The sequence below is a fragment of the Papaver somniferum genome, chromosome 4 (assembly GCF_003573695.1).
Source record: "Papaver somniferum cultivar HN1 chromosome 4, ASM357369v1, whole genome shotgun sequence".
NCBI classification, from domain to species: domain Eukaryota; kingdom Viridiplantae; phylum Streptophyta; class Magnoliopsida; order Ranunculales; family Papaveraceae; genus Papaver; species Papaver somniferum.
In genome coordinates, this window is record NC_039361.1 from 122,279,315 (window position 1) to 122,296,384 (window position 17,070).

Consider the following 17,070-nt stretch of genomic DNA (forward strand, 5'->3'; position numbering starts at 1 on the left):
TCCTAGACATGTCAAATTTAAACTTGGGAATGTCTAATTAAATCTTGGTCATGGGCGTGAAAGCACAAGCCTACGGTCTTGGGCATTTTATAATTAATCATAGACATGTCAAATTTAAACTTTGGCATGTCGAATTGAATCTTGGGAATGGGCATGAAAGCACAAGCCTACGGCCTTGGGCACCTCAAAATTTATCTTAGACATGTCAAATTTAAACAGGGCATGTCAAATTGAATCTTGGGCATGGGCATGAAGGCACAAGCCTACGGTCTTGGGCATCTCAAAATTGATAATAGACATGGGAATGTTAAATTGAATATTGGGCATGGGCATGAAAGCACAAGCCTACGGTATTTGGCATCTCAAAATTGATTCTAGGCATGTCAATTGAATCTTGGGCATGGGCATGAAAGCACAAGCCTACGGTCTGGGGCATCTCAAAATTGACCCTAGGCATTTCAAACTGAATCTTTGGCGTGGGCATGAAATCACAAGCCTACGGTCTTGGGAATCTCAAAATTGATCCTAGACATGTAAAATTTGAACTTGGGCATGTCAAATTGAATCTTGAGCATGGGCACGAAAGAAAAAGCCTACGGTCTTGAGCATCTCCAAATTGATCCTAGACATGTCAAATTTAAACTTGGGCATGTCCAATTGAATCTTGGACATGGGCATGAAAGCACAAGCCTACGGTCTTGGGCATCTCAAAATTGATCCTAGACATGTCAAATTGAATCTTGGGCATGGGTATGAAAGGACAAGCCCACGGTCTTAGATATTTCAAAGTTAATCCCAGCCATGTCAAATTTAAACATGGGAATTTTAAATTGAATCTTGTGCATGGGCGTGAAAGCACAAGCCTACGATATTGGGCATCTCAAAATTGATCCTAGGCATGTCAAATTGAATCTTGGGCATGGGCATTAAAGCACAAGCCTACGGTCTTAGGGATTTTAAAATTGATCATAGACATGTCAAATTTAAACTTGGGCTTGTCGAATTGAATCTTGGGCATGGGGATAAAAGCACAAGCCTACGGTCTTGGGCATCTTAAAATTGATCTTAGACATGTCAAATTTAAACTTGGACATGTCAAAATTAATCTTGGGCGTGGACATAACAGGACAAGCCTACGGTCTTGGGAATCTCAAAATTGATCATAGACATGGGAATATTAAATTGAATATTTGGCATAGGCGTGAAAGCACAAGCCTACGGTATTGGGCATCTCAAAATTGATTCTAGGCATGCCAAATTGAATCTTGGACATGGGTATGAAAGAAGTCTTAGGCATCTCAAAATTGATTTTCAAATTGAATCTTAGGCATGGGAATGAAAGCACAAGCCTACGGTCTTAGATATTTTACAATTAATCCCAGACATGTCAAATTTAAATTGAATCTTGGGCATGCGAGTGAAAGCACAAGCCTACGGTATTGGGCATCTCAAAATTGATCCTAGGCATGTCAAATTGAATCTTGGGCAGGGGCATGAAAGTACAAGCCTACGGTCTTGGGCATTTCAAAATTGATCCTAAGCATTTCAAATTGAATCTTGGGCATGGGCATGAAATCACAAGCCTACGGTCTTGGGCATCTCAAGATTGATCCTAGACATTTCAAATTTGAACTTGGGCATGTCAAATTGAATCTTGAGCATGGGCACGAAAGCACAAGCCTATGTTGGGGATCTCAAAATTGATCCTAAACATGTCAAATTTAAACTTGGGCATGTCCAATTAAATCTTGGGCATGGGCATGAAAGCAGAAGCCTACGGTCTTGGGCATCTCAAAATTGATCCTAGGCATGTCAAATTGAATCTTAGGCATGGGAATGAAAGCACAAGCCTACGGTCTTAGATATTTTACAATTAATCCCAGACATGTCAAATTTAAATTGAATCTTGGGCATGCGAGTGAAAGCACAAGCCTACGGTATTGGGCATCTCAAAATTGATCCTAGGCATGTCAAATTGAATCTTGGGCAGGGGCATGAAAGTACAAGCCTACGGTCTTGGGCATTTCAAAATTGATCCTAAGCATTTGAAATTGAATCTTGGGCATGGGCATGAAATCACAAGCCTACGGTCTTGGGCATCTCAAGATTGATCCTAGACATTTCAAATTTGAACTTGGGCATGTCAAATTGAATCTTGAGCATGGGCACGAAAGCACAAGCCTATGTTGGGGATCTCAAAATTGATCCTAAACATGTCAAATTTAAACTTGGGCATGTCCAATTAAATCTTGGGCATGGGCATGAAAGCAGAAGCCTACGGTCTTGGGCATCTCAAAATTGATCCTAGGCATGTCAAATTGAATCTTGGGCATGGGCATGAAAGCACAAGCCTATGGTCTTAGGAATTTCAAAATTAATCCTAGACATGTCAAATTTAAACTTGGGAATGTAAAATTGAATCTTGAGCATGGGCATGAAAGCACAAGCTTATGGTCTTGGGCTTCTCAAAATTGATCCTAAGCATGTCGAATTGAATCTTGGGCATGGGCATGAAAGCACAAGCCTAAGGTCTTGGGCATCTCAAAATTGATCCTAGGCATGTAAAATTTAAACTTGGGCATGGGCATCAAATCACAAGCCTACGGTCTTTGGCATCTCAAAATTGATCTGCACATGTCAAATTTGAACTTGGGCATGTCAAATTGAATGTTGGGCATGGCACGAAAGCACAAGCCTACGGTCTTGGGAATTTCAAAATTGATCCTAGGCATGTCAAATCGAATCTTGGGCATGGGCATGAAAGCACAAGCCTATGGTCTTGGGCATCTCAAAATTGATTTTCAAATTGAATCTTGGGCATGGGCATGAAAGCACAAACCTATCTTCTTGGGCATATCAAAATTGATCCTAGTGATCACTCTTTTCAGAGTACCAAAGATAAAGAAGTGTAGTATAATCGTGTTCTAACCACAGAGATTGCAGGTGTTTCAAGTGAATTATTAAGCAAGACAATAATGTAAAGTTTGATTTGTAATTGAGAAAGCAGAGAACAATGTTTGTAAAGAAAGAAATAAGATTGTAGTGTCTACCAAGACTTTGAGGTTTCACTTAATGTGATTCAGGTTCTTATATCATCAAAAGATAAATCGAATAGAAACAGATAGTAATCTGCTCTATCCGGAAGATACGACAAATATAACTATGAGTGTAACTAAAAATACCATTACATAAAATTGATATTATGTTTTAAATATAAAGTCCAATTGAGAAGTGTCATAGGGATTTCTTAGCATTCAATGTATCCGGAAATCCCACTAAATCTAAGAAGTTTATAGATACACTCAACACAAAATAGCAATCAAGCAAAGATGAAATGGATCAAGCATTAAAATGATTTATTGATGATAACTGTAAAGAACAATTGAATCCATTAAGCTTCCCCCCTTGTCTTGGCAGAGAGGGGTTTAGTTTCTCATAGTTATGCAGAAAGCCATAAAAAGTATTTAATGAAGATTCTTAACACAAAAGAGAACTAACAGCTGGGACTAAAACAAAGAAAATTAGATTGTGGTACTCCAGCATACCTTCCTGGTTTATTCAGCTCCCCTTTTATACACCACTGCCATGACTTGTTCTCTGATTTGTAGTCTGGATTCAACCCTATTTTCATGCCTACAACAGCTGAAATCAAGTACCTGTATTTGACTCGATAGAAACATCGCTCTTCCTGTAATTTCTCCCAACTCAGTCAATGTAAACACCAACCAAAACTCCCCATCAACAGCAACCATCATAGCCCACTGACTGCAAACTGGCCCTAACTTAGCTGCCATCACTTCCACCATGGCTGCAACCAACACCAGCATCTCAAGTAACTTATATACTGCCAGTTCATTCTCCATCCAGTTCTAGCACATCGACAAATGCTCTTCTCATTTGATACATACCAGCAGACCCACTTTTATTTCCATTGTTATCTGAACATCTCATCCATCACTATCTGAACTGGCTCTCCGGTTTGTAAATCGTAATCATTGGCTGTACAAGCTACACCAACAGATCATTCAACTCATCTACTGCTCCCACTTTCGATTCCGCAACAAATCACTCCTGTTGATGTTGCTGCAGTTGACGTTACTTCATCACCGAATACCTAATTAAATCACCACTGGCTTCATTCTTGTCTCAGCATCACCAATTACAGACCACCAGAAACTTCCCTCAATTCCTTTCACATGAACCCAATTATAGTTTACATCAAAACCTCCAACTTTGTGGTTGTACTGCTGAGAGAAATTGAAATAGTTGGTTTGAATCTCAACACTAGAACACCACAGATCGAGATCGCAAAGGATACCCATGATAAATCGAACTCATCTCTGCCTGCACCGTTCCTCAACTCCTGAACTTGTGAATCTCGTCATCAGTGGATGTACACATACCGGCAAATCCTCCAAAGATACGGACGGGAATCAATGATAACACCCGTAGCAGTAACATCAATTTTTCGACCTAATTTGGCTCACAACAAACTCCATTTTGGTCCATACGAACCTCATCCCCATTTTCCTGTTGAGATGAGTATCACCTGCTTGAAAAGAAAGGCGAGCTCTTTGTTTACATAAGAACGAGATGTGGTTGAAGATACCACAGATGTGTGGTGGAGGAACAAGCCACGTCTCCCATCTCACTTCAGCCATTTGTGGGCCGGGCTTGTCTACACAGGCAAACTTTGTAACACCCGGGCTGTGAAGAAATGTAGCCAAGGAGGAGGTGCAATGAGCGACTTTGTTCATTTTTTTCGCAAACGCGGTTTAACTCCTCTTTTAGCCATTTATTCTCCGGGTGAACAGATTTCACTTGTAATTCCTGTAAATGACTTAAAACAATATTATTAGCTAAAAATCGAGACCTAACTAGTATAAATGTGGGTATAAAAATGTCGTACATACATGTTTATCACCTAGACATGTCAAACTTAAACTTGGGAATGTCTAATTGAATTTTGGGCATGAGCGTGAAAGCACAAGCCTACGGTCTTGTACATTTAAGAATTAATCATAGACATGTCAAATTTAAACTTGGTCATGTCGAATTGAATCTTGTGCATGGGTATGAAGGAACAAGCCTACGGCCTTGAGCATCTCAAAATTGATCTTAGACATGTCAAATTTAAACTTGGGCATGTCGAATTGAATATTGGGCATGGGCATGAAAGCACAAGCCTACGGCCTTGGGCATCTCAAAATTGATCATAGACATGGGAATGTTAAATTGAATCTTGGGCATGGGCGTGAAAGCACAATCCTACGGTATTTGTCATATTGATCGTAGGCATGTCAAATGGAATCTTGGGCATGGACATGAAAGCACAAGCCTACGGTCTAGGGCATCTCAAAATTCATCCTAGGCATTCAAATTGAATCTTTATCATGAGCATGTAATCACAAGCCTACGGTCTTGGGCATCTCAAAATTGATCCTAGACATGTAAATTTTGAACTTGGGCATGTCAAATTGAATCTTGAGCATGGGCACGAAAGCACAAGCCTACTGTCTTGGGCATCTCTAAATTGATCCTAGACATGTCAAATTTTAACTTGGGCATGTCCAATTGAATCTTGGACATGTGCATGAAAGCATAAGCACATGATCTTGGGCATCTCAAAATTGGTCCTAGACATGTCAAATTGAATCTTGGGCATGGGCATTAAAGCACAAGCCTACGGTCTTAGATATTTCAAAATTAATCCCAGGCATGTCAAATTTAAACATGGGAATTTTAAATTGAATCTTGGGCATGGGCATGAAAGCACAAGCCTACGGTATTGGGCATCTCAAAATTGATCATAGGCATGTCAAATTGAAATTTGGGCATGGGCATGAAAGCACAAGCCTACAGTCTTGGGCATCTCAAAATTGATCCTAGGAATTTCAAATTGAATCTTGGGAATGGGCATGAAATCACAAGCCTACGGTCTTGGGAATCTCAAAATTGATCCTAGACATTTAAAATTTGAACCTGGGCATGTCAAATTGAATCTTGAGCATGGACACGAAAGCACAAGCCTAAGTCTTGGGCATCTCAAAATTGATCCTAGACATGTCAAATTTAAACTTTGGCATGTCTAATTGAATCTTGGGCATGGGCATGAAAGCACAAGCCTACGATCTTGGGGATCTCAAAATTGATCCTAGGCATGTCAAATTGAATCTTGGGCATGGGCATGAAAGCACAAGCCTATGGTCTTAGGCATTTCAAAATTAATCCTAGACATGTCAAATTTAAACTTGGGCATGTAAAATTGAATCTTGGGCATGCGCATGAAAGCACAAGCTTACGGTCTTGGGCATCTCAAAATTGATCCTAGGAATTTCAAATTGAATCTTTGGCATGGGCATGAAATCACAAGCCTGCGGTCTTGGGAATCTCAAAATGGATCCTACACATGTCAAATTTGAACTTGGGCATGTCAAATTGAATGTTGGGCATGGGAACGAAAGCACAAGCCTACGGTCTTGGGCATCTCAAAATTGATCCTACACATGTCAAATTTAAATTTGGGCATGTACAATTGAATCTTGGGCATGGGAATGAAAGCACAAGCCTACGGTCTTGGGCATCTCAAAATTGATCCTAGGCATGTCAAACTGAATCTTAGGCATGGGCATGAAAGCACAAGCCTACGGTCTTGGGCATCTCAAAATTGATCCTAGACATGTCAAATTTAAAATTGGGAATGTCAAATTGAATCTTGGGCATGGGATTGAAAGCACAAGCCTACGGTCTTGGGAATTTTAAAATTGATCATAGACATGTCAAATTTAAACTTGGGCATGTCGAATTGAATCTTGGGCATGGGCATGAAAGCACAAGCCTACGGCCTTGGGCATCTCAAAATTGATCCTAGGCATGTCAAACTGAATCTCAGGCATGGGCATGAAAGCACAAGCCTACGGTCTTGGGCATCTCAAAATTGATCCTAGACATGTCAAATTTAAAATTGGGAATGTCAAATTGAATCTTGGACATGGGCTTGAAAGCACAAGCCTACGGTCTTGGGAATTTTAAAATTGATCATAGACATGTCAAATTTAAACTTGGGCATGTCGAATTGAATCTTGGGAATGGGCATGAAAGCACAAGATTACGGCCTTGGGCATTTCAAAATTAATCTTAGACATGTCAAATTTAAACTTGGGCATGTCAAATTGAATCTTGGGCATGGGCATGAAAGCATAAGCCTACGGTCTTGGGCATCTCAAAATTGATTTTCAAATTGAATATTGGGCATGGGCATGAAAGCACAATCCTACGGTCTTGGGCATCTCAAAATTGATCCTATACATGTCAAATTTAAACTTGGGAATGTCAAATTGAATCTTGGGCATGGGCGTGAAAGCACAAGCCTACGGTCTTGGGCATGTCGAATTGAATCTTGGGCATGAGCATGAAAGCACAAGCCTACGGCCTTGGGCATCTCAAAATTGATCTTAGACAAGTCAAATTTAAACTTGGGCATGTCAAATTGAATCTTGGGCATGGACATGAAATCACAAGCCTACGGTCTTGGGCATCTAAAAATTGAACATAGATATGGGAATGATAAATTGAATCTTGGGCATGGGCGTGAAAGCACAAACCTACGGCATTTGGCATCTCAAAATTGATCCTAAACATGTCAAATTGAATCTTGGGCATGGGCAAGAAAGCACAAACCTATGGTCTGGGGCATCTCTAAATTGATCCTAGGCATTTCAAATTGAATCTTTGGCATGGGCATGAAATCACAAGCCAACGGTCTTGGGCATCTCAAAATTGGTCCTAGACATGTAAAATTTTAACTTGGGCATATCAAATCGAATCTTAAGCATGGGAACGAAGGCACAAGCCTTCGGTCTTGGACATCTCTAAATTGATCCTAGATATGTCAAATTTAAACTTGGGCATGTCCAATTGAATCTTGGGAAGAGGTCATGAAAGCACAAGCCAACGGTCTTGGGCATCTCAAAATTGATCCTAGACATGTCAAAGTTAATATGTGGCATGGGCATGAAAGCACAAGCCTACGGTCTTAGATATTTCAAATCTAATCCCAGACATGTCAAATTTAAACATGGGAATTTTAAATTAAATCTTGGGCATGGGCGTGAAAGGACAAGCCTACGGTATTTGGCATCTCAAAATTGATCCTACACATGTCAAATTTAAAGTTGGGTATGTCCAATCGAATCTTGGGAATGGGCATGAAAGCACAGCCTACGGTCTTGGGCATCTCAAAATTGATCCTAGGCATGTCAAATTGAATCTTGGGCATGGGTATGAAAGCACAAGCCTACGGTCTTGGAATCTCAAAATTGATCCTAGGCATGTCAAATTTAAACTTGGGAATGTCAAACTGCATCTTGGGCATGGGCGTGAAAGCACAATCCTACGGTCTTAGGCATTTTAGAATTGAACATAGACATGTCAAATTTAAACTTAGGCATGTCGAATTGAATCTTTGGCATGGGCATGAAAGCACAATCCTACGGCCTTGGGAATCTCAAAATTGATCTTAGACATGTCAAATTTAAACTTGGGCATGTTAAATTGAATCTTGGGCATGGGCATGAAAGCACAATCCCACGGTCTTGGGCATCTCAAAACTGATCCTAGACATATCAAATTTAAACTTGGGAATGTCATATTGAATCTTGGGCATGGGCGTGAAAGCACAATCCTACGTTCTTGGGCATGTCGAATTGAATTTTAGGAATGGGAATGAAAGCACAAGCCTACGGATTTGGGCATCTCAAAATTGATCTTAGACATGTCAAATTTAAACTTGGCCATGTCAAATTGAATCTTGGGCATGGGCATGAAAGCACAAGCCTACGGTCTTGGGCATCTCAAAATTGATTTTCTAATTAAATCTCGGGCATGGGCATGAAAGCACAATCCTACGGTCTTGGGCATCTCAAAATTGATCCTAGACAAGTCAAATTTAAACTTGGGAATGTCAAATTGAATCTTGGGCATGGGCGTGAAAGCACAAGCCTACGGTCTTGGGCATGTCGAATTGAATCTTGGGCATGGGCATGAAAGCAAAAGCCTACGGCCTTGGGCATCTCAAAATTGATCTTACACATGTCAAATTTAAACTTCGGCATGTCAAATTGAATCTTGGGTATGGGCATGAAACCACAAGACTACGGTCTTGGGAATCTCAAAATTGATCATAGAAATGGGAATGTTAAATTGAATCTTGGTCATGGGCGTGAAAGCCTAAGCCTACGGTATTTGGCATCACAAAATTGATCCTAGGCATGTCAAATTTAATCTTGGGCATGGGCATGAAAGCATAAGCCTATGGTCTGGGCACTCAAAATTGATCCTAAGCATCTCAAATTGAATCTTTGGCATGGGCATGAAATCACAAGCCTACGGTCCTGGACATCTCAAAGTTGATCCTAGACATGTAAAATTTGAACTTGGGCATTTGAAATTGAATCTTGAGCATGGATACGAAAGCACAAGATTACGGTCTTGGGCATCTCTAAATTGATCATAGATATGTCAAATTTAAATTTGGGCATGTCCAATTGAATCTTGGGCATGGGCATGAAAGCACAAGCCTGCGTACGGTCTTGGGCATCTCAAAATTGATCCTTGACATGTCAAATTGAATCTTGGGCATGGGAATGTAAGCACAAGCCTACGGTCTTTGATATTTCAAAATTAATTCCAGACATGTCAAAGTTAAACATGGGAATTTTAAAATGAATCTTGGGCATGGGCGTGAAAGCACATGCCTACGGTATTGGGCATCTCAAAATTTATCTTAGGCATGTCAAATTGAATCTTAGGCATGAGCATGAAAGCACAAGCCTACGGTCTTGAGCATCTCAAAATTGATCCTAGGAATTTCAAATTGAATCTTGGGCATGGACATGAAATCACAAGCCTGCAGTCTTGGGCATCTCAAAACTGATCCTAGACATTTAAAATTTGAACTTCGGAATGTCAAATTGAATCTTGAGCATGGGCACGATAGCACAAGCCTACGTCTTGGGCATCTCAAAATTGATCCTTAACCTGTCAAATTTAAACTTGGGAATGTCCAATTAAATATTGGGCATGGGAATGTAAGCACAAGCCTACGGTCTTTGGAATTTTAAAATTGATCATACACATGTCAAATTTAGACTTGAGCATGTCGAATTGAATCTTGGGCATGGGCATGAAAGCACAAGCCTACGGCCTTGGGCATCTCAAAATTGATCCTAGGCATGTCAAACTGAATCTTAGGCATGGGCATGAAAGCACAAGCCTACGGTCTTGGGCATCTCAAAATTGATCCTAGACATGTCAAATTTAAAATTGGGAATTGCAAATTGAATCTTGGGCATGGGCTTGAAAGCACAAGCCTACGGTCTTGGGAATTTTAAAATTGATCATAGACATGTCAAATTTAAACTTGGGCATGTCGAATTGAATCTTGGGCATGGGCATGATAGCACAAGCCTACGGCCTTGGGCATTTCAAAATTAATCTTAGACATGTCAAATTTAAACTTGGGCATGTCAAATTGAATCTTGGGCATGGGCATGAAAGCATAAGCCTACGGTCTTGGGCATCTCAAAATTGATTTTCAAATTGAATATTGGGCATGGGCTTGAAAGCACAATCCTACGGTCTTGGGCATCTCAAAATTGATCCTATACATGTCAAATTTAAACTTGGGAATGTCAAATTGAATCTTGGGCATGGGCGTGAAAGCACAAGCCTACGGTCTTGGGCATGTCGAATAGAATCTTGGGCATGGGCATGAAAGCACAAGCCTACGGCCTTGGGCATCTCAAAATTGATCTTAGACAAGTCAAATTTAAACTTGGGCATGTCAATTTGAATCTTGGGCATGGGCATGAAATCACAAGCCTACGGTCTTGGGCATCTAAAAATTGAACATACACATGGGAATGATAAATTGAATCTTGGGCATGGGCGTGAAAGCACAAGCCTACGGCATTTGGCATCTCAAAATTGATCCTATACATGTCAAATTGAATCTTGGTCATGGGCAAGAAAGTACAAACCTACGGTCTGGGGCATCTCTAAATTGATCCTAGGCATTTCAAATTGAATCTTTGGCATGGGCATGAAATCACAAGCCAATGGTCTTGGGCATCTCAAAATTGGTCCTAGAAATGTAAAATTTTAACTTGGGCATATCAAATCGAATCTTGAGCATGGGAACGAAGGCACAAGCCTACGGTCTTGGACATCTCTTAATTGATCCTAGATATGTCAAATTTAAACTTGGGCATGTCCAATTGAATCTTGGGCAGAGGTCATGAAAGCACAAGCCTACGGTCTTGGGCATCTCAAAATTGATCCTAGACATGTCAAACTGAATATGGGGCATGGGCATGAAAGCACAAGCCTACGGTCTTAGATATTTCAAATTTAATCCCAGACATGTCAAATTTAAACATGGGAATTTTAAATTAAATCTTGGGCATGGGCGTGAAAGGACAAGCCTACGGTATTTGGCATCTCAAAATTGATCCTAGACATGTCAAATTGAATCCTGGGCATGCACATGAAAGCACAAGCCTACGGTCTTGGGCATCTCAAAATTGATCCTAGGCATTTCAAATTGAATTTTGAGCATGGGAATGAAATCACAAGCCTACGGTCTTGGGCATCTCAAAATTGATCCTAGACATTTAAAATTTGAACTTGGGCATGTCAAATTGAATCTTGAGCACGGGAACCAAAGCACAATCCTACGTCTTGGGCATCTCAAAATTGATCCTAGACATGTCCAATTAAATATTGGGCATGAGCATGAAAGCACAAGCCTACGGTCTTGGGCATCTCAAAATTGATCCTAGGAATGCCAAATTGAATCTTGGGCATGGGTATGAAAGCACAAGCCTACGGTCTTGGAATCTCAAAATTGATCCTAGGCATGTCAAATTTAAACTTGGGAATGTCAAACTGCATCTTGGGCATGGGCGTGAAAGCACAATCCTACGGTCTTGGGCATTTTAGAATTGAACATAGACATGTCAAATTTAAACTTAGGCATGTCGAATTGAATCTTTGGCATGGGCATGAAAGCACAAGCCTACGGCCTTGGGAATCTCAAAATTGATCTTAGACATGTCAAATTTAAACTTGGGCATGTTAAATTGAATCTTGGGCATGGGCATGAAAGCACAATCCCACGGTCTTGGGCATCTCAAAATTGATCCTAGACATATCAAATTTAAACTTGGGAATGTCAAATTGAATTTTTAGCATGGGCGTGAAAGCACAAGCTTATGGTCTTGGGCATCTCAAAATTGATCCTAGGCATGTCAAATTGAATCTTGGGCATGAGCATGGAAACACGAGCCTACCGTTTTAGGAATCTCAAAATTGATCCTAGGCATTTCAAATTAAATCTTGGGCATGGGCATCAAGTCACAAGCCTACGGTCTTGGGCATCTCAAAATTGATCATACACATGTTAAATTTGAACTTGGGTATGTCCAATTGAATCTTGAGAATGGGCATGAAAGTACAGCCTACGGTCTTGGGCATCTCAAAATTGATCTTAGGCATATCAAATTGAATCTTGGGCATGGGCATGAAAGCACAAGCCTACGGTCTTGGGCATCTCAAAATTGATCCTATACATGTTAAATTTAAACTTGAGAATGTCAATTTGAATCTTGGGAATGGGCATGAAAGCACAATCCTACGGTCTTGGGCATTTTAAAATTTAATATAGACATGTCAAATTTAAACTTAGGCATGTCGAATTGAATCTTGGGAATGGGCATGAAAGCACAAGCCTACGGCCTTGAGAATCTCAAAATTGGTCTTAGACATGTCAAATTTAAACTTGGGCATGTCAAATTGAATCTTGGGAATGGGCATGATATCACAATCCCACGGTCTTGGGCATTTCAAAATTGATCCTAGGCATGTCAAATTTAAACTTGGGAATGTCATATTGAATCTTGGGCATGGGAGTGAAAGCACAATCCTACGTTCTTGGGCATGTCGAATTGAATTTTGGGAATGGGAATGAAAGCACAAGCCTACCGCTTTGGGCATCTCAAAATTGATCTTAGACATGTAAAGTTTAAACTTGGCCATGTCAAATTGAATCTTGGGCATGGGCATGGGCATGAAAGCACAAGCCTACGGTCTTGGGCATCTCAAAATTGATTTTCTAATTAAATCTTGGGCATGGGCATGAAAGCACAATCCTACGGTCTTGGGCATATCAAAATTGATCCTAGACAAGTCAAATTTAAACTTGGGAATGTCAAATTGAATATTGGGCATGGGCGTGAAAGCACAAGCCTACGGTCTTGGGCATGTCGAATTGAATCTTGGGCATGGGCATGAAAGCAAAAGCCTACGGCCTTGGGCATCTCAAAATTGATCTTACACATGTCAAATTTAAACTTCGGCATGTCAAATTGAATCTTGGGAATGGGCATGAAACCACAAGACTACGGTCTTGGGCATCTCAAAATTGATCATAGAAATGGGAATGTTAAATTGAATCTTGGTCATGGTCGTGAAAGCCTAAGCCTACGGTATTTGGCATCACAAAATTGATCATAGGCATGTCAAATTTAATCTTAGGCATGGGCATGAAAGCATAAGCCTATGGTCTGGGCACTTAAAATTGATCCTAAGCATCTCAAATTGAATCTTTGGCATGGGGATGAAATCACAAGCCTACGGTCCTGGACATCTCAAAATTGATCTTAGGCATGTCAAATTTAATCTTAGGCATGAGCATGAAAGCACAAGCCTACGGTCTTGGGCATCTCAAAATTGATCCTAGGAATTTCAAATTGAATCTTGGGCATGGACATGAAATCACAAGCCTGCAGTCTTGGGCATCTAAAAACTGATCCTAGATATTTAAAATTTGAACTTGGGCATGTCAAATTGAATCTTGAGCATGGGCACGATAGCACAAGCCTACGTCTTGGGCATCTCAAAATTGATCCTTAACCTGTCAAATTTAAACTTGGGAATGTCCAATTAAATATTGGGGATGGGAATGAAATCACAAGCCTACGGTCTTGGACATCTCAAAATTGATCCTAGGCATGTGAAATTGAATCTTGGGCATGGGCATGAAAGCACATGCCTATGGTCTTAAGCATTTCAAAATTAATCCTAGACATGTCAAATTTAAACTTGGGCATGTAAAATTGAATCTTGGGTATGGGCATGAAAGAACAAGCTTATGGTCTTGCGCATCTCAAAATTGATCCTAGGCATGTCAAATTAAATCTTGGGCATGGGCATGAAAGCACGAGCCTACGGTCTTGGGTATCTCAAAATTGATCCTAGGCATTTAAAATTGAATCTTGGGTATGGGCATAAAATAACAAGCCTACGGTCTTGAGCATCTCAAAATTGATATACATGTCAAATTTGAACTTGGGCATGTCAAATTGAATGTTGGGCATGGGAACGAAATCACAAGCCTACGGTCTTAGGCAACTCAAAATTGGTCCTACACATGTCAAATTTAAACTTGGGCATATCTAATTGAATCTTGGGAATGGGCTTGAAAGCACAAGTCTACGGTCTTGGGCATCTCAAAATTGATCATAGGCATGTCAAATTGAATCTCGGGCATGGGCATGAAAGCACAAGCCTACGGTCTTGGGCATCTCAAAATTGATCCTAGACATGTCAAATTTAAACTTGGGAGTATCAAATTGAATCTTGGGCTTGGGCGTGAAAGCACAAGTCTACGGTCTTTGGAATTTTAAAATTGAACATAGACTTGTCAAATTTAAACTTAGGCACGTCGAATTGAATCTTGGGCGTGGGCATGAAAGCACAAGCCTACGGCCTTGGGAATCTCAAAATTGATCTTGGACATGTCAAATTTAAACTTGGGCATGTCAAATTAAATCTTGGGCATGTGCATGAAAGCACAAGCCTACGGTCTTGGACATCTCAAGATTGATTTTCAAATTGAATCTTGGGCATGGGAATGAAAGCACAATCCTACGGTCTTGGGCATCTCAAAAATGATCCTAGACATATCAAATTTAAACTTGGGAATGTCAAATTGAATCTTGGGCATGGGCGTGAAAGCACAAGCCTACGGTCTTAGGCATGTCGAATTGAATATTGGGCATGGGCATGAAAGCATAAGCCTACGTCCTTGGGCATATCAAAATTGATCTTAGACATGTCAAATTTAAACTTGGGAATGTCAAATTGAATCTTGGGCATGGGCATGAAAACACAAGCCTATAGTCTTGGGCATCTCAAAATTGATTTTCAAATTGAACCTTGGGCATGGGCATGAAAGCACAATCCTACGGTCTTTGGCATCTCAAAATTGATCATAGACATGTCAAATATAAACTTGGGAATGTCAAATTGAATCTTGGGCATGCGCGTGAAAGCACAAGCCTACGGTCTTGGGAATGTCAAATTGAATATTGGGCATGGGCATCAAAGCACAAGCCTACGGCCTTAGGCATGTCAAATTTAAACTTCTAAATGTCCAATTGAATCTTGGGCATGGGCATGAAAGCACATGACTACGGTCTTGGGCATCTCAAAATTGATCATAGACATGGGAATGTCAAATTGAATCTTAGGCATAGGCGTGAAAGCACAAGCCTAAAGTATTTAACATCTCAAAATTGATCCTAGGCATGTGAAATTGAATCTGGGGCATGGGCATGAAAGCACAAGTTTACGGTTTGGGGCGTCTCATAATTGATCCTAGGCATTTCAAATTGAATCTTTGGCATGGGCATGAAATCACAAGCCTACGGTCTTGGGCATCTCAAAATTGATCCTAGACATGTAAAATTTGAACTTGGGCATGTCAAATTCAATCTTGAGCATGGGCACGAAAGCACAAACTTACGGTCTTGGGCATCTCTAAATTAATCCTAGACATGTCAAATTTAAAATTGGGCATGTCCAATTGAATCTTGGGAACGAGCATGAAAACACAAGCCTACGTACGGTCTTGGGCATCTAATAATTGATCCTAGACATGTGAAATTGAATCTTGGGCATGGGCATGAAAGCACAAGCCTACGGTCTTATATATTTCAAAAATAATCCCCGACATGTCAAATTTAAACATGGGTATTTTAAAATGAATCTTTGGCATGGGTGTGAAAGCACAATCCTACGGTATTGGGCATCTCAAAATTGAATCTTGGGCATGGGCATGAAAGCACAAGCCTACGGTCTTGGGCATCTCAAAATTGATCCTAGGCATTTCAAATTGAATCTTGGGCATGGGCATTAAATCACAAGCTTACGGTCTTGGACATCATAAAATTAATCCTAGACATTTAAAATTTGAACTTGGGCATGTCAAATTGAATCTTGAGCATGGGCACGAAAGCACAAGCCTACGTCTTGGGTATCTCAAAATTGATCCTACACATGTCAAATTTAAACTTGGGCATGTCCAATTGAATCTTGGGAATGGGCATGAAAGCACAAGCCTACGGTCTTGGGCATCTCAAAATTGATCCTAGGAATGTCAAATTTAATATTGGGCATAGGCATGAAATCACCAGCCTATGGTCTTAGGCATTTCAAAATTTATTCTAGACATGTCAAATTTAACTTGGGCATTTGTAATTACATCTTGGGAATGGGCATGAAAGCACAAGCTTATGATCTTGGGCATCTCAAAATTGATCCTAGGCATGTCAAATTGAATCTTGGGCATGGGCATGAAAGCACAAGCCTATTGTCTTGGGAATCTCAAAATTGATCCTAGGAATTTCAAATTGAATCTTGGGCATGGGCATCAAATCACAAGTCTACGGTCTTGGGCATCTCAAAATTGATCCTACACATGTTAAATTTGAACTTGGGCATGTCAAATTGAATGTTGGGAATGGGCACGAAAGCACAGGCCTACGGTCTTGGGCATCTTAAAATTGATCCTACACATGTCAAATTTAAACTTGGGCATGTCCAATTGAATCTTGGGCATGGGCACGAAAGCACAAGCCTACAGTCCTTGGCATCTCAAAATTGATCCTAGACATGTCAAATTTAAACTTGGTAATGTCAAATTGAATCTTGGTCATGGGCGTGAAAGCA